The sequence below is a fragment of the Haemaphysalis longicornis genome, unplaced genomic scaffold, assembly GCF_048455015.1.
Source record: "Haemaphysalis longicornis isolate Haplotype H1 unplaced genomic scaffold, Haemaphysalis longicornis Haplotype H1 scaffold_10, whole genome shotgun sequence".
NCBI lineage: Eukaryota > Metazoa > Arthropoda > Arachnida > Ixodida > Ixodidae > Haemaphysalis > Haemaphysalis longicornis.
In genome coordinates, this window is record NW_027526204.1 from 1,743,998 (window position 1) to 1,763,178 (window position 19,181).

At 47.1% G+C, this 19,181-nt stretch overlaps 1 long non-coding RNA gene across 1 annotated transcript; it reads right to left on the bottom strand.

Annotated features, from left to right (window-relative positions):
- Window positions 1-269: 269 nt before the first annotated feature.
- Window positions 270-8,517, bottom strand: LOC144158115 (uncharacterized). Its single transcript, XR_013319941.1, has 3 exons — window positions 8,398-8,517; window positions 7,532-7,669; window positions 270-484 (listed from the first exon to the last, which is right to left on the bottom strand). It is a non-coding gene; the product is annotated as an uncharacterized LOC144158115 (long non-coding RNA).
- Window positions 8,518-19,181: the final 10,664 nt, after the last annotated feature.

Sequence of the window (19,181 nt, forward strand, 5' to 3'; positions counted from 1 at the left end):
GCTCCGGCCTCGAAGGTCAGCTGCGCCTGATCAAAAGGACTGTCAACGCGGCTTGAGCTCAAGGCATCCTGGAATGAGGACACCTCTCTGAAGCATTTGGCGCATTTAATTAAAGTTTATTCTCTCTCTCTCTCTTGCGACTTGAGTCAAAGTCCAAAATCTAAACTGATTCGACCGTATCAGAAGGGCGCAGTCTGACAGACAATGGTTTCATAATGCAAGGGACACTGGTTCCATTATGACCATGGAAAGCGTTTTTTCTTGAGGTGCTTGATGTGCTTTTGCTTATCATCCTCATCGCTTTGTGAAACTCACTGTGTAAAGTTAGCTTTCCTGCAGTGCATTATGTAGCCACATTGAATGCAATCAGTGAGGTCCTGAAAGCTTCACTTTAACAACAGGAGTTACGTGCTCGTCAAGACCCTCGTCTCACAGCAAACTTCTCTTCACCAGCAGGCACAGGCTAGAGCCCAGTCAGCAGGTGCTGCAAAGACATGATGAGAGTATTTAAGCACGAACCTCAAGATGGAAAGGAGGCGGAGCAAAGAGCAAGAAAAATGCATCAGGAGGAGACTGCAAGCTCTGGGATGAGCAAGCTAGGTGTGGTGCTGTGAGGACACTGATGTCGCAACCCAAGCCTGGGAACAAGCGGAGCAATAGCGCAGTTGTTCCAGCCTCCTCTGGAACAGTGATTCAGCTTCTCATGACTACCATCTTAGCGACCAAGACTGCTCTAAAACATTTGTCACAATAGCAGTGAACCTTTCAGAAATACTGGACTGCAACCCAATAGATAGTATTCACTGAAAATTTCAGAGGGAGATTTCTTCACCCGACAACACTGGAAACCACCACGTCTGTGCCTGCGCATTGTGCCCACACCTCGCAGAAAAAAGAAAACCTCGGTGCATATCATCTGCACCACTTCAACCCGATTGTCGGCCTTAGTATTAAGAGAAGACCTATTAATTGCACTCAAATTACGTGGTGGTGCTCTCCTTGTCCTCAAGAACTTTGCATCACTGTAGAGTGAAACTGCGGCTATGAACGAAAGCGACACGGCATGCCAGAGGCAACGATGCAGTCGCCTGCGACTACCGATGTTGACACAAGTGCCGTTTAATGCACAGTTGAAAACAAAAACCAAATATTGCTTTCGAAGAAATGCTTTATACACACGCCGATTTATATTTATATTCTATATTTATATTAAATGAAGCCAGTGCACGTGATGCCATCTCCCGAGTTGTGCCATGCTTGCACCGCTCACACCCTTGCTGGTAGCCATGTGCTCGTACCGTGGTCAACCTCAAGTCTTCACCGCTTTCTTTGAAACCCTTTGTGTGCGCGCACAAATCACCACATGCTGTCGAAAAAGAAGAAATAAAAACGTGCATCACTAGAAAGCATAGCTGCTACCCCAGCAACAAGTGGAGGGGGCACCCTTTTGTTTGTTTTGCCCAAGACGACTGCCTAGAATGGCGGATTACCAGCCCGCACATGTACAGATTGCTAATAGAAAAAGGTCCATTACCGCAATCTCATGGAGTCCGACGTATCACAGATGCTGCGGCACATACATGGCGGCGCACACACAGGGTCGCCCACTTGTGGGCCACACCAGTGAATACAACCTATGAAGTGCTATACCCACCACCGATATAGCATTATCTAGGTGCAGTCAGAAACACTTTTTTATATGTTTACACATACTTTCAAGCGTTCGGAGGGTCAACATGGCTGCTTGTCACTGCTTCTGACCGATCATCCATAGGTCAATCCCACCAATCTGGCTGCCACAAATCACGGTAATAACGCGGAAGTCTTCAATTGTGGGCCGGAATGACACACACGATTCGCGTTAGGGCTGTCAAGCTGGCGTGGCAACTTTCTGATCGCAGCGTTAACACGCCACAGTGGTTCGAACACTTGCCCAGTATGAAGGTAGCTATTTCTGTCGTCGTTGGTTTGTCGCATAATGCATGCTTTACTGATGTTTAAGTACAAGACCTGGCAAGCTTCTCTAGCTCGCCCAGAATTTCTCGATACGCAACTCTGAGCTGACGTGTGAGCACGTTTGTTTGTCGTGTGGTTCCTTGTTAATGAGCCAGACCATGCAACTGAACGGTGCGAATGCAGATTTGATTCTTTCAGCGCGTTTCACTTCTTTCTTCGATCAACAAGAGAGAAACTGTCAGTAATGCTCGTAGAAAGACGGGGCGAGTCAGAAATGCTGCTTGGACACTTCCTAGTACCATATAAATAGTGTACTTAATCTTCCCGAGAGCCAAAGCATCATTTTAGGTTGTAGTGAAACAGGCCAGAAAACACCCCTGCCCTTTTTCTTGCCCTTTCTCTTTGAAGCACTCCTTTGTTTATGTATTGAAAACCAATTTGTGCAGCGCACACTTCATTAGTTATTTGTGTATATGGCTGATTCTTTACATTTTAACATTTATATGTTCTCATTGTAGTATGATACTAATCTTGATCACTGCATTTTTGAAGCAGAGGTGGTTTTCTTCAGGTGGCAGTTCCTTTTCTCTACAAAAAAGTGCTTGCTGTAAACAGGATCAAACAACAAAAAAGGTAATCTGTTTTAAGTAAGGAGGAAAAAGGTTTACGTCAATTTATAAGGCTGAGACAAAGATTATGGCAGTCACTACACGTGCTGCGGTTCCCGTAGGGCTAACAAGCGATTTGCAAAAAACTGGACAACACTTCCCATGGTGCGGAAACCGAAGATGTACTCCTGCAATTAAAACACGGAATTATCGCTGCCCCTTCAAAGGTAGATAATTGAGCCATTTTGGCACTTGATCTTTAGAAAGCTTTGATCGCGTATCACACCAGGCTATTTTGTGTAACGTTGCCACTTTCACTCCGGGTCGCCGCACATACAACTATATCCGTAACTTCCTTTCGAACTGCACGGCTGTTATTCAGCTCGGTGACCTACAATCCGACACTATCCATTTCCCAACCATTGGCACGCCTCAAGGCGCAGTATTATCCCCACTCCTATTTAACATTGCCCTAATCCACCTTCCCAGTAAGCTCGCCGCGATCCCTCACTTACTCCACAGCATATACGCCGATAATATTACACTGTGGACCACCAGAGGCAGCAACTTTCAAATCGAGGAGGTTCTCTAACAGGGAGCTGACTTAGTTACCGCCGCCGCGCAAGTTGGGCTTGGATGCTCACCTGAAAAATCTGAGCTTTTAATCCTCCCCGCCAAATCAACCGGCAACCCAGCCCAGACACCCACCATTGAGGTCCGGATTGATGGTAGGGATGTTCCCCAAGTGGAAGTCCTGAAAATACTTGGGCTCTGCATACAGCGCAATTGCGCAAACATTAAGTACCTAGCACAGCTGACTTCTCAGGTGAATCAGACGATCGCCGTCATCCGCAGGATTGCTGCCCGCAACAAGGGGCTCAAAGAAACGGAGCGTATCCGGCTGATACAGGCATTTGGGCTCAGCCTTCTCACTTACTCCCTCCCGTATCTCTTGCCCTCGCGTACCGAACTCTCTAAAGTCAACTGCCTCATTCGAAAGACCTAAAAAGCGGCACTACAAATCCCTCAGAGCACTACCACTGCCAGACTCGAGAAACTCGGCATTTACAATACTGCGGAGGAACTCATTGAAGCCCACCTTATCGGTCAGCTAAATAGGCTCTCATCCACCCCCACCGGTCACACTCTCCTTGTTACTCTTAACCTTAAAGCCCCTATCCTCTGTGATGACAGGCTCCCGGTACCAGCCGACATTCATGGCTCCCTCACTATCCACCCTTTACCGCACAATATCACCCTGTTTTCAACAAGCAGCGTAGGGAACTACGAGCACAAGCACTTACAGAGAAATACCCCGTCCATCCCACTACAGTTTACGTGGACGCAGCTTGCTATCGATGGCAGGATGCATACGCTGTCGCAGTAGTAATCAACCATCCCAACACTCCTTTTCTTAAATCCCTAACAGACCGCACCAACTGACCTGCTGAGGCCGAAGAGGCGGCAATAGGTGACCGGTAAAAAGCGCAAATGCTCATGGGTGCATTGTCTGCTCCCACGGAGTTCTGTTACTTCCGGTTCAAGAGCTCTCCTGGCCTCCCATACGCCGATGGCTTTCACGCGCGCTTGTGCTTGTTGTTTATCTGTTTCCACTGAAAAAAAAAACGCTCATGCATTGCACATTCAATGTGTAACAACAATGAATTCTACTAGGGGCTTCTCTGAAAGGTTAGCACTCTGTGACAAATAAACAACACGCACCCACGCGCGTGAAAGCCGCCGGCGTTTGGGAGGCCAGGCGAGATCTCGAACCGGAAGTAGCTGGAGCAGACAACGTACCCATGAGCCTTTGCGTTTTTTACCGGTCACCTATCGCGCTAGCCCTTACACATAGGCCGCCCCCTATCACTATCATCTCGGATTCGAAAACGGCCATTCGAAATTACGCCAGAGGCATGATCTCACCCCTGGCGCTCGGAATTCTCCTCAAAAATCCTCCTACCATACAAATAAAGCTGATCTGGACTCTGGCTCACATGGGCGTGGGGGGAAATGAGGCAGCACATAGGGCCGCTCGAGAGCTCACCGTCCGAGCAGGCCCTAGCCTCGAACCCTTTCACGGAGCCCTATCAGCTCGGGACAGTCTCCTGACCTTCGAAGACATTACGGCACATTACCGCCTCTCACGCCGCCAGCTCCCCCCCCCGCACACGCGGATTTATCCAACAGGGAAGAACGGCTATGGCGACTGGTGCAAACCCATACCCTCCCATGTCGCTACCACCTGCACCGTATTTATCCTTCCGTCTACCCCTCCACCAACTGCACGGCCTGCGGAGCAGTGGAAACACTGGACCATCTTCTTTGGAACTGTCCCCACAACCCCTATCCTCTCTTAGCAGACGATGGGCACTGGGCTGAGGCACTGGGCAGCTCCGACCTGTCTACCCAACGGGTGGTCACGGCGAGGGCTGCTGCGGACACCGGTACGCTGGTCACCACGTCCCCTAAGGGGCCTTTAAAGGCTCAATAAAATGTTTGTCCTCCTCCTCCCATGGTGCGGTCACATGCGGTTCTGCACAGATGGCATCTGGCCCCATTTTGTCTGACTGGCAATGAAAACTGCCTGCTTCAAAATAACAAAGACATTTTTTAGCCACATTTATATTCAGGCAGAAAGTGTTGTGCAGCCATTGCATGTAATGTTGCCTAGTATGAAAAATTGTGCTCAATAAGTTTCTGAGGAAAGCTGGTTTCGAGAATTGCATTGTGCCATAGGACAAAACAAAATTAACTATAAATGAAAAACAACACAACAAAAGTCCCGAGTTTTGCCATGCAAATTTTTGTGCTCCTTTTCTATCATGTTTACAACCAACATAGCCATACTGTTAATTACATTGCACCGTTGGTCTCATAGGTCACCCAGAAAGGAAAACAACTGAAGTCGAGGAGTAGTGTAAGGAAAATTCACTTTATATTGTAAAACAACAACAGTATTAATGTATTCTTGAAAGCGTAAGAAACAACAGCCTCGCCTGGACCTTTTGCAAATGTAAAATGGTTTCTTCTTGTCTTCTTTTTATTTTATGGTGAAGGAATGGGGCTGCTTCTTTTCCTGCAGCTTGTTAAGTTGGCCATTTTGTTATGTGATCAGGTATTTAAGCATTCAGGAGTAGACGTGTCATGATCAGGTATATCTTGAGTCCAACTGAGTAAAGCGTATTCTGATTTTTATCATGCTAAGGGTCATATTCCGAATGCTCCCCATGAGCACAAATGAGTTGCAGTGAATGAATGAAGATAGCACGGAATTCTTTTATCAACACGTAAATGCCAAAGACTAGTTCACATACTTGAGCAAATCACAAGCACGGCATAAACTTAATGCGGTTGCCCAGCAGTTGGGCAACACGCCACTATTTAAACTAAATGCATAGGCTACTAGATAGTTTCCCTCCAGCTTAGAGACTGCCTTTTCCATGTATTTTCTAGTTCATAAATATACCATAGAATGCTTGGCTGCAGCAGCTCTCATAAATTACAAAATGACAAGAATAAGTTGGGCATTGCTGCCACAGATGATCCCTTTGTATCATTCCTGACATGAAATAGCCAAGTGAATCTTTGGACCTTGGTAACAAACTGTTTCAAAGCACAGTGCAAACCGTGATGAACAAACAGCATTGCATCAGGTGCATAGCCTGCGACACTGTGCAGCTGAAAAAATTATCTATATGTCTTTCTGCTTCATTTTCCTGTGTCCACATATGCAAAGTGCCTTTATTAACAATAAAAGCAGAACAGTAGGAGGGGTGTCAAACGTTTAAAAAGTGCACTGCAAAATAATGTGACACGCTTTTTTTAAACATTATGAATGATCTGCCTCACGTAAGAGGCATTTCTTACAACATTTTTAGCCCTGTATGGCTTTCTCACACAGCTTAGATGTCGTGCGAAAGAGGCAACTTAGTCTAACAGCTCAAGGCGAGGTAGGTGCACCTTCTCCCGTTTGCACTCAAGAGTTTACATGAGAAGGCATTAAGAAGACATCATAATCGAGTAAACTGAGGTCACTTCGCACTATGAGGCACAGGGCAGTGTGGTAGACCTCTCACTCAAGGATCTTTAGCGTAAACCAAGACATCATGTACAGAAGGTTAATTTTTTTGGCTTTATAAATTCAATGCAGCCCCGGCAGCCAAGAACAGAACCCAAGACATTGTACATCCCTGCAGCCATAGGAAACCATGTGAGATCTGAGCAATCTGGCACCTGAGAAATCTCATTACGATGAATAAAGCTACCGTGCGATATTACTTAGTGTTTACAAAAACCAAGGATAGACAGCATAGGGGCACTAGATACATCCTTGCTTACACAAAACTCAAAAGTAAAATTATAAAATATATTTATATATATGACGCGGGCATCCGAGGCACGGTATATCTATGGTGTTGACTAACACCATGTACTGTGCCCTGGCCGACCACGTAATTTATGTTCCTGCCTCCACTGGAAGCTGGAAAGCACTGTAAACGGCCCTGTGGTCAGCCATAACCCATTACACGCCCAAGACTACAGTGCAAACTTTGTCGTGATGGAAACCACGTACGGTGCTGTTTGCACGAACGTCACGCCAGCCCACCTCATAGATTGTGCTATATCGGTAGTGCATATAACAATTTCTAATGGGACTTCACTAGGTGGTACATATAGCATCATCCATAAATTTTCAATAGTAAAAAAATGAAGGTAGTAATTAAGCAGTGCATGAGCTATCCCTACCTCTTCATTGTTTCACTAATTACTGAAAGACTTGTATTTGAAAATGTCAGGCTGGAATGGATGCATAGACCAGGTTGGTTTTTTGACATTGGCATAAATAACTAAACTTGATTTTTAGTACACGCTGCTGTCTTCATGGCTATCAACTACCGTGTTACTGTAAACCCTCGCTTGAAATGTACACGGAGTGAGAACGCACTGGTGGATCTAAAGTATACCATCAAATAGAAGCCAGGAAAAGTCGGGAACCCGTTTGGTTGTGACAAGTGGCCTGCACTAGAATGGCAGTTCCCACTAGAATGGCAGGATGAGTGCTGCAGGCAGGCCAGGGGCACCGTGACTGCAGTCAGGAGATGCTGCAAGAGAAAGAAATGGAACATGAGGAATGAAGCACCGTTGAGGCAGCAGTAAAGAAACAATTCTAGGATGACTAAAAAAAGGGCAAACGAAAGCGAAGACCACACAAGCAGTGCTCTGGGTTATCCGGGTCGTTCCCGCTGAATTTCCATCGGTTATTGAACGCCGATTGGCCCCACTATTAAAGATGAAAACACATAACGACGTAAGCATCCCTTGGCAGGCACTCCTGGCAGCAAAAGTGCTGGATGCAGCAACGAGTGCAACAGGCCAAAGTAGCGTGTTACAACGCCCTCACGAACCACACGCACACACGAAAACCTTGCCAACAGGGACCTGTCACGCTCCTAACTTCACCAACAGATCGTACTGCAAGTTCATTTTCGTTACAATATTAAGATCGGTTAGCACAAGGCACGTTGTCTAGAAAAAGCGTCGAGGAAAACAAGTGATGTTAATGACGCCACATTAAAGAGACAAGGAAACGTCATGGGCGAGACGGGTTTGCAATGCGAGCGAGTTTCCGCGCCGTGCAACAAACCGTCAACAGCTCGAGATCGCCGACAGACGCGAACAGAGCAGCATAAACAGCAACAATAATGCAAGACGGTGAGAACGCGCCGTAAAGAATTTCGTAAACGTCGCTAATATAACTGCCGCGAGCAGAAAGCAAGCTTTGCAGTAGGAGATATGCGAACTGATTGCAAACCCGCCAAAAAACACTCACCTGGTCGGCCGATGGTGGACAGTTGAACGCCCACAGATAACTGCAAAGCTGTAGTGCCAGAAGATGCTGGAGCTGTTGAACGACGACTGACAGGGCGACAACCATCGCCAGTTTATGAATTCTTGCCTACTTGAATCGCTACGGCACGCACGTCGTGTAGGCAGCACTCGGAAAAATGTAAACATACCGCGCGGGAACGCTGCGAGCAAACGTGACGTCACATCCGCCTAGCGATGCTCCTCACCCGCCCAAAAGGTTGGTTAATTCCTCTCCTGAAGGGCAGGTCTTCAGAGCCGCCGGGTGTCCCTATCCGCACGCCTCGCGCGGATTATTTTTAAAACTGTCCGCACGCCTCGCGCGGATAACTTTTAAAATTGTCCGCACGCCTCGAGCCCGAATGCAGCCAATGCAGCGCCGTGTGCCGAGTTTCTTTTTCCGGGTGATATTATGGACGCCCCAGTTTCTTCCGCACTCAACTTGGATGCTATCCACGTGTTACGTTGTCATGGCTGGTTACTTTAGTGTTCGCTAGTACGATGATTTCCTTACTTAAACCAAGTGCAGCGTCGGTCTGCTAACGCTCGGCTTCGCGTTGTGTGCTGTCCTGAGCCAGCCAGCTCACGACTGAAGCCGGCGTGCTAAGCCCTCGTCGGAGAAACGGCGACCACGACGACACCGACCCATCTCCTGAAGAATCGAGGACGAAGTTTGCCATCGCTAGTTCTGCACTTCCTATCCTACAAGCCACGTTGCAGCACGTTGCAGCAATGTGCCAGAGATCACCACACGAACAAATGCCGTGCTGCGATATGGCGAATACTGTGAGGTGAAGATGATTGTGTGCATCGGGGCGTAGAGCTCGACGTACTACCATATTCGTCTTGTGATTGCGGTGACGGCGTAGCACATGGTAAATGCGCGAATGAGGTGGGGCCGAGTGCAGGGTGCGTTCTCTGCGCTATCGCCCTTCATGTCGGCGCATTCGGCGGCTGAGTTCGATGCTTGCTTGCACGGGCAGCGATTGCTGCAGGCAGCCGTTGCAAGCAATGCGCGGTTGCACTAGTCAGCTACGGTCGCCTTGGCGTTTGTTTATCGCCCGAGGTTCTTTCTTTCAACGTAGCTGCTACCTGCGTAACATTGAAGGGGAAAAAAACGCGATTATCGCACGGGACTGATAACCTGAGCATGCGTGTGTGGTATATTCTGTGCAGACCTTGAGTGCTTAGTATTGTTCAGCTGGTGCTTGCTTGCTACTGCGCGTATTAGTTTTCAGGCTAGAGGAACAGGCACAGTGCCAAAGCGATACTGAATCAAGTGTTCATGCATTGGTTTTGAAAACAACACGAGGGTACGTAGAATAACGCTCACAGCACAAAATAAAAACAACTAATGGAAAAAAAAAACTAGCGCTGTTTGCTGTCCTTTAATGTGCCCGTTTTTTTTATTGTGAGCATTATGGTTTACCCACTAGCTGGCCCCCTCATAGCTGTGCTACATGTGATGAGGCGTCAAAGACCCTTCGAAAACACTGCGTGTGAAAAATCAGTCGACTTCTTGCCTATAAAAATTTAGTTCGAAATTACAAGCGCTCCATTTTAAAGCACTCGCTTTTGTGGAAACTGCTGTTGTGAGAAGCGAGTCTGATGCATTTAAACAACACACATCATTGCCACATTCTTGCTAGGTAGCGGCACATTGTATGCACTGCTATTATGAGCGCGTTAAAGCATTATAAATGTACTATTCATGCCGAGAGAGAGAGAGAGAAATCTGTACTATATAGGCAGCCATAGTCCAGGTTGCCTGGCCGTCTCCTAATCTTCATTAGAAGGCGGCCAGTCTGCAAATCTCACAGAGTTCCTCACTAACCCGAATGCCATGACCACCAGAAGTTCTTGCATCGACTTCACGTCCACACCATGATCCGCGCTCAGCCAGTCTTCCCAGGAAGCGTGTGGCGGCAGGTATAGTGGATGGCACCCCCAGAAGCGGGGTAGTACTGGTGGGGTGTGAAGGCAGTTGGTTGTCGGTCAAGTGGGGTAGGAGGATTACATTTGTATAGTGGACACGAGGCTGGGCAAGAAGGGAAGGGGTTTGTGCATTTCGGACCATAGATGCAGCTTCACGAGACAGGGTGAGGTGGGGGACCCGGAAAGACTGCTTAATGGTTCTAGCACATGTGCAATATGTGGGCTTGGATATACAAAGCTTCTCAGCGAAACTGTACACAACTCAGGATCTGCTATGATGCCAAAGAGGGCACTGGCAAGCATTTCATCACACGAGTTCTTGGTGTGTTACGTCTTTCCTTTGTCATTATTCCAGCCATGCTGTTTTTTCCTGTTGTGCAGAACCAACCATTTGCGGATCCAGAGGGGGGGTCCGGATGTCGTGACCCCTCCCTTAATTTTTGAATTTAAACCTCCAAGAAGATGACCACTCAGGTTGCAGAAAAAGGTGAATTGATGACTTGTATTCCTTGTGTTTTTGCTTTCCCGAAATTTCAGTGAATAAATAAGGCTTCTCCTACTCCTGCTCATCATCATCATCAGCACTGATAGGAGCTGACCCCCCTCTCAGAAAAAGCCTGGATCCGCCCCTGGAACAAACACACTGCCACTGTTGTATATTTTGTCACATGATGCGACATGTGTTGACCCCTAGTTAAAAATTCTGTGTGCGTGCATCATGCGTCGGTCCTAATTTTTCTGTTCAATATACTCTATATGGTAATAGAGGAGCTAGAGCCAAAAGCAAACATTTCAAAAGCTGATAATTCCAACCTGTGCCACCAGTGTATACATTCACTCTTGAGAAGGGGAATTATATCACAGTCATCACAGTGTGTGCCTTTGAAAGTTCTTTCCAGAGAGGATGTATCCGTTAATCTTTTGTATTATGAGTGCATGAGACGGCACACACACTAAAAGAGTAGTTACTCATAAGGTTCAGTTCTTCCTACGAGACTGAACTGGGCCAATCTTGTTAGACCATAGGCAGTGCAAGTGTTTCATGATATGTACTCGCTCGTGTTGTGGTGTTTATCAATTTCCTTTTCTTGGGTTGGTGTTCTGCCTTTTTTTTGCACCGTTTTGCCTTTTGAATACGTGCGAAGCTTGAAATTTTTTTTATGAAACAGTAAAGTTCCAACTTCTGAAAGATTACATACACAAGAAGCTATTTGCATAGTTGCTCAAATTGGAAATTTCATGTCAGTAGTCCTTTAAATCGCCTTTATTCTTCACAGGGGCAAGGAAGATGAGAACTGGGCTGCTTTCGAAATAGGTACCTTAGTAACACCACTCTTCACTCAGCACAAAGGAAAAAGTAAACACAAAATTTCATTTCAGGTTGCTATAAAAGGGCCATTACCTTGTTCATAATTTTGTAATGAAAAGGGAAATAGGTGACATCAGTGCCAGAGAAAGGTGCCCGGAAATTGTTTTCATTCATGTCAAGGGCAGGTAGAATGCATTAGCTTCTGGTGGTATTATGCAAAGGGAGGGGTAGTAATGTGGAGTCATATGCGTGATTGTTAAACACATTATTGTTGCATTTTATTGAGTGCCGGAATCGCCACAGTTGAAACACCTTACATGATAAAATTTTAATGTCGAGGCAGTGCTGTTGCCTAACTCACCGTGCTTGTGATGTCAGCTTGTGAAATGAGAGCAGGCTTAGTAAAACTTTACTGAAAGAAATGCTGAAGATAAACTAATCTGAAATCCACTTTCACTCGCTAGTAACTTTTTTCCGAAAGAAATTGAGCACAATAAACCTTTTGCCCAAACAGCATCATATTGTTTTCATTTTTTTTCTGGATCATGCTCCTCACCTTTTCACCCACAGACGATAACTCCGGGTGGTTGATGTTAGCCTCAACTGTAGCTTATGGTCTAGTTTTTAGGTGAAACTGTGCAGACATTTAAAGGGTGCTTTTTGGATGGAATCGGTGCAACAGAAACGAAGAGAGGGGAATAAACATAAAGAAGGTCGCTGGTCTAACAACTCATGTTACACATGTTGGATTTATCACGTAGCCATAGCTTTAGCCATGAAAAACATTATGGCTTCTGAGTGCACGACAAACTTTCCCACTGCACTACAACTAACCTGAAGTTGATATTGGAAAGTGTTCGGTATTTTTCAGCAGGCTATTCAACCGAAAATGGTACCCTGGAGCCAATGTGCAGCGAGTTCATACATAGTTTCACTAAGCCTGCCTGTGCAGAAGGAGCTAACATGAGGCCAAATGTGAAGAATATGCAAGATTTTTCGAGTGACAAAGATTTAGTCTCATCTATATGCTTTAAGTTGACTTAATTCCTGAACCATATACTGGGTCTTTACAGTGACATTTCACCCGTTGTCGACGGGTAGTCACAAGATTCTCCACACCACAGGAATACATGTGAGCAAGAAATGCCAGATTCCCTCTCGGGGAGTTCGTAGAGAGTCCAGGACTGATAATTGAAAACCCCTACCGTTGTTGCGTAACGACTTTTGTTGAGCACTTTTTGGCTTGCAAGTTTTTTCTACTCCCCCTACGAATGTTTTTCTTCATTTACAGGTTGCCTTTTAGAGTAAAAAAGGGAGACCTAAATGGGATTGAGAAGAAAGTGAGCGAAAGGTTAGGAAAGGCTGTAAAGGAAAGGACAGTGAAGAGTAATCATAGCGGGAACGGTGCAGTGCTATCAGCAGTCTCTCACACAGGTCAACAACCAATAGACTACCTTCACTGCACACACTGCCAAGAATGGCCTTGGTCCCACAGTGGATTATCAGCACCCTCCTCGGCAATAGGTCGGCCGGTCAAGACTGCATTTGTGTGAGAGGAGCTTCCTCCTCCTGGAAACAGCGCAAGGCAGAGAGCAGGACGTTAGAGGGCAGAGATTTTTGAGCTAAAGAAAATAACAGAACCTGACGGCGGCAACTTGGCAAGGATTCACATAAGGCGAAGGGAAAATGTGGTCGGCAAAGTGGTTACAAGCATTCAGGCTGTGCTCTTGCAAATACCTGTATACAGATCTTGAACAGCGACCATGGATATGCTGACAAACTCAAAGCATCACCAAGCTACTTCAGGTGCTTCACTGTGTTGATTGAACTAGCATACACGTTATCTTCGGTCGTACAATGCTTACAGCATTGACAGCACAACATACGTCTAAGAGTACGAGTACAGGTGACGACGTCTGGGTGGGTGAGGTTGCGGGGGTGATTCCCCCTCCTCTCAGTGGAATGGCTACTTCTGTGTGCAACACAAAGTGGGCCTGAGAAATAGTAGCAATGGCTGTACACCACCACGAGGGAAGGTGTTACGGTCAGAGAAGGCTCGCTGTGAAAATGAGGATAGAGCACCAAGGCCACTAGCAACTGGAGGAACTTCGGTCTTTTTTGCTCTCATTTACAAAGTTTACGCCGTCACCGCAATCACAAGACGAATGTGGCAGTACATCGAGCACTACACCCCGATGCACACAATCATCTTCACCTCACAGTATTCGCCATATCACAGCACGGCATTTGTTCGTGTGGTGATCTCTGGCACATTGTTGCAACGTGGCTAGGAAGTGCAGAACTAGCGATGGCAAACTTCGTCCTCGATTCTTCAGGAGATGGGTCGGTGTCGTCGTGGTCGCCGTTTCTCCGACGAGGGCTTAGCACGCCGGCTTCACCCGTGAGCTGGCTGGCTCAGGACAGCACATAACGCGAAGCCGAGCGTTAGCAGACCGACGCTGCACTTAGTTTAAAGTAAGAAAATCGTCGTACTAGCGAACACTAAAGTAACCAGCCATGACAACGTAACACGCGGATAGCATCCAAGTTGAGTGCGGAAGAAACTGGGGCGTCCATAATATCACCCGGGAAAAGAAACTCGGCACACGGCGCTGCATTGGCTGCATTCGGGCTCGAGGCGTGCGGACAATTTTAAAAGTTATCCGCGCGAGGCGTGCGGACAGTTTTAAAAGTTATCCGCGCGAGGCGTGCGGACAGTTTTAAAAATAATCCGCGCGAGGCGTGCGGATCGGGACAGCCGGAGCCGCCTCGGAATCGACAGCAGCGCCGCCGCATCGTCATGAATTGCTGTTGGCCCGCCGGCGCTCCGATGCTCACACCTCCCCCTTCTAGCCCAACGTTTTTAGAACAATTCAGTTTCACAGCTCCGCTCCCGAGGCGGCCGTGGTGGCGGTCACGCGAACTAGTGGCGCTGCAGTCACGCTTTGCTTCACCTGCTCCTGCTCGGGCGCGCGGACAGGCGGGCGCTTTGGCGGGCGCGCGTCGTTCGAAGCGATTTCGTTCCCCCCACGCACGGAGCAAGAATAAAATAGGAGGGGAAACAAAGGTTCCTGGGGCAGCCTGATAACGTCACAAGCACTTGGCGAGCGTCAAGTCTTCGGCATCTGGCGGCAAGGGAAGGAAGTGCGCGGTCATCGCCACGGCAGGCGCGCGTTCTGTTCGCGTTCGCCCAGTCCAACCCGGCCGCGACATCGCGTCGGCATTTCGCCGGGCCGCCGAAACATTCCGTGGCTGAAGCGAGAGTGTGCGCGCTCTTCTGCGCTAACGTAGGCTGAAGAGCCTGTCTTCGCGATTAATTTTCTGGCAAATTTAAACCGGCCGGTACGAGCGAATTAAAGGGGCATTTTCTTTGAACGCGTAAGCAATCTTGCGCGAGCACCAAGCCCAAAATCAAAATACAAACCTGTAAACGCAAAAAAAATGTAAAACCTGTAAACGCACGGCCTTATCTCGCGTGCGATGTGCTCGAAGCGAGTTTGAGTGCACCGGCCAAATTATGACGCGCGCACGCGTGCGCGCGCTCGCTACGTCTGAGATAAACGCGCGTTCCGTCCCCGCGTCGCGCAGCAGCTCGAGCGCATATCGATTCACGCCTTGTGGCGAATGCTGCAAACAAGAGTATTGATTTAAATACATTCAACCAGGTGCTGCTGTCAAATCGTTCGCCGCCGCAGCTGCGGAGCTCTGTAGGTGGCCGTAGTTATCATTGTGACATTATTTGGTCGCTCGATTGCGCCGGCCGCAATGGGCGTTTCCTCTCCTATATGTTCTAGCTCCGTGCACACACGTGCGCCTGAATTATCCGGTTTCCGAATGTTTGCTTTTTTGTAGTGGAAATGCCTTCGTGTTTTCCGCCGGGATGTACGAGTGGCTACAGAAATGACGCCGCAAATCGTCATTTTTTTACACCACCACGAAAGGCCACGGAGTTTAAACAATGGGAACAAATGCTGCACCGCAAGGACAGGCGCCTCACGAAAAAATTCAAGGTATGTGAGAGACATTTGGAAGAGCAAGACATTGTAAAGTATTTCAAGCATGTTGTAAAGGGCCAGGAGATTTTAATTCCCCGAGGTAACTGGAAGTTAGGGCCAGGAGCGTTGCCGCGTCTCTTTCCTGGCTTGCCGGAGCACATATCTAAGCCAAGAATGACGACATGCACGCGAAAATCACCGAAAAAGCGGAACGAAATCGGCTTGGAAGCATCGGCGGAAAGTGCGTCTTGTTCGAGTGGCTCGTGTGGAGAGGCCTCCTGGCATTCCTGACAGCACTGAAGTCACTCAAAGCAAAAGCTACCGTACCGAGGACGTTTGCTGTGACGAACGGGATCATGGGTACCAAAAAGATGGAGCACATGAGATGGTAGTATACTACCTAGCCGGTTATGTGCACAAGAAAATTACGAAAACAATAGCGTGCGAAGAATGCTGTGCGTTGCTCCCAGCTTCTCCCGATAAGTTCAACTCCAAGGAAACACAGCTCAACCAGAGGCGCCTGACTGAGTTGAGGTCATTCAAGCCAGGATGCCTTCGAGAGGCCTCATTTCGGCTGTACGCATTAATTAAGGAAGTAGAAGAGGTTGTGCACGATACACTTGAAACGTCGGCAGTGTTCGGGGATATTTTCTGGATTGTATTAGACAGGCTTCATGCGACTGCACTGCCTGCAATTGGTTGTAATGAGCACCATGAATTCCTCACCGCAGAGATAATCAAATGCTATTGTTTGATGCGCATGCACTTCTTTTCTCAAAAGAAGAACTGTGAACTGCTTGTCACGGAAAAAGTTCAAAATGCAAGAAAAAAAGCTAAGCTGCTTTGAGCTGCCTTTCTTGCTCAGGGAACGATGCAATACTATTCTGGATGTGCAAGAAAATATATGTTCCTTCTGTATTTGCCATTATTACTTTCTCAGTATTATTATTCTCACCATGTTATCTTCAAATAAGATTCACGGGAATGGGAAAGGAAAAAACACCGAAATCGGATAGACCAGTCTGTTCGGTAAACGGCGCATGACTATGCGGCATCAGAAACGAGCACTGTGCTTTGAAAAAGTTTTACTGTATCTACGTTTTCTTTGAAGGGTTTTTTTTTACAGTTATGCTCGCGCGAGGCCGCCTATGCCCACATAAGAATGTACTGGCGACGGTAGCTATAGATGTAGTTTAGACACGTAATTCCACCAGATGGAAACGGGCGCAGCAGCAATGAAATGCATGTATACGAAGAAACTGCTGCTTTGGCACGAACTGTTCCGTTAGCAAAGCGAAACTATGGTCAGCGAAACGCTTTGAAATGCGAGCGGTAACACGGTCGCGCCGCACAGCGTTCCCTCCGGTGTAGCAGACGACGCGCGGAGTGCGGAGCAAAGCATGCCTACAGCGCCCCTAGCGCCCGCGACACGCTATGCGGCCGCGCCGGATAATGGGCGCCTATGGGAAGCTGTGAAACTGAGTTGTTCTAATAACGTTGTTCTAGCCACCGTATCCATGCTAAACATGAATGCTGCCATGATGCCACGCTGTAGTTGCCAGATCAGTAGTTGAAGATATGGCTAACAATTTTTTTTTTGAAAATGAGGCACAAATTTAGGGCGCTAAGCTAAAATTAGGCAACTTTTATGGCAATAACTGAGTTTCTTTACGAGTTTGTACGCTTTTATTAGTTCTGTTGAAGTATTCATGCTTGACGAAGAAAAATAAATGAAATTATAAGCAAAAAGAAGACGTCGGGCTGAGGCGCCAAATTCAGTTTCGGTATAATGGGAGAGCGTCAGTCGTGTGGGGCTGATTTAAAAAGGTTCACTCTAACACGCCTTAGTGTCTGCTGTGTCACTTCGTTGCTTGCGAAGACTTAGCTTGCGAAGACTGCCGACAATACGGAATAAAGCCGCCGCCGCCTATCTTCGAGGACACCTTCTCTACATGTCCGTAGTGGTTGCTGCCGATTTGAACTCGCCGTCAACCGGTCATATCATGTTACGCGAGACATGTCTGGGCAGATCGGCTCCTTTTAATCGTATATGATTCGTAAATTAAAAACAAACAAATGTACGAACCATTTTACCATGCCTAGCGTATAACTAGGCTCTTGTTTACGGGTGCTGTCAGAGATAGAACAACCGCCAACTAATAATAATAATAATGGTAACTTTATTTGCACAATAAGGTGGTTTTCTAGAGGAGGACAAGGCGAAGCCGAAAGGTAATCCCGAATGTAGGTGCAGAAATCTCCTGTATGGGTGTGTGCGATGGGTGCATGCTCCTTCGATCGCTGAAACACGCCATCTCAAATTTTCGAGAATATATTTGATGCTTTGCATGACACATTTCTTAAATTCGGTGAATCAGCGACGTTGTTTAATTGCGTATACTTGCACCTCTGCTCTCATATGGCCCATGTATATACCGAATCAGAATAGGAAATGAGGGGCTCGTTGAAAATAACACAGAAATAAGGGTTGGCAGTCGAGAAAACCTCGGAAAGCAAAGGGGAGGATGTGGTAGATCATTGAAACAGATTAAGAATTTGGAAAGAAAGAAAGAAAGTGAAGAAAAAATGCCAGCCAGGTGGGATCCGAACCCACGACCTCCAGAATACCGGTCTGGTGCGAATACAGGTCGTGGGTTCGGATCCCACCTGGCTGGCATTTTTTCTTCACTTTCTTTCTTTCTTTCCAAATTCTTAATCTGTTTCAATGATCTACCACATCCTCCCCTTTGCTTTCCGAGGTTTTCTCGACTGCCAACCCTTATTTCCATGTATATACCTGCACAGAGGAGGTGGGGGAGGAGTAAACTTCGTTCATGTGAGATGGGCACCCGTGTGGTGGGGCGTTAAGAAAAATTATTCTGTCCTTCCCTGGGTGCCTTCGCCAATGAACGGAAACTACCACTTCTGTTCACGCCCAATTATCAGGACCACCCCGCCTGCAGGCGGTTTTGCCTGAAATGCCTGCGGTTTCGGCCAGAAATCTGTCGGTCAACAGAAACCGCCTAGGAAGCATGTTGAGGTAACACACATATGCGCTTTCTTGGGTCGCGATGGGACCATCATGTATTTTGTGGAAGGCGAAGTCGATGAAGGATATACGTCTCCCTTGAAAAGTAGATTAATTTGAGTGCACCTATGAATTGTTATTGCCCCTCATTAGTTCAATCATAGTGGTTAATTTTGAAACAGCTGCCAAACATAACTATTGCAGGTGAATCAGACTGCCTAGCATGAGACTATCAATCGCTAATGTAGAGTATTCAGACACTTAATGTATTCAGGGCAGAAATTTGGGCTAGTTGGTGATAGGACTTCGACATGGTGAAAAAAGCGCACTAAAACGAGGACACAAGAAAAAGGCGGTGACACGGGACGAGCGCTAGACATCAACTAAGGCTTTATTCACAAGAAAGGCTATATATACACACATACAAATGCGCAGAAACTCAAAAAGATACACAGGGCGCAGCTTTCGCAGAACATGATATT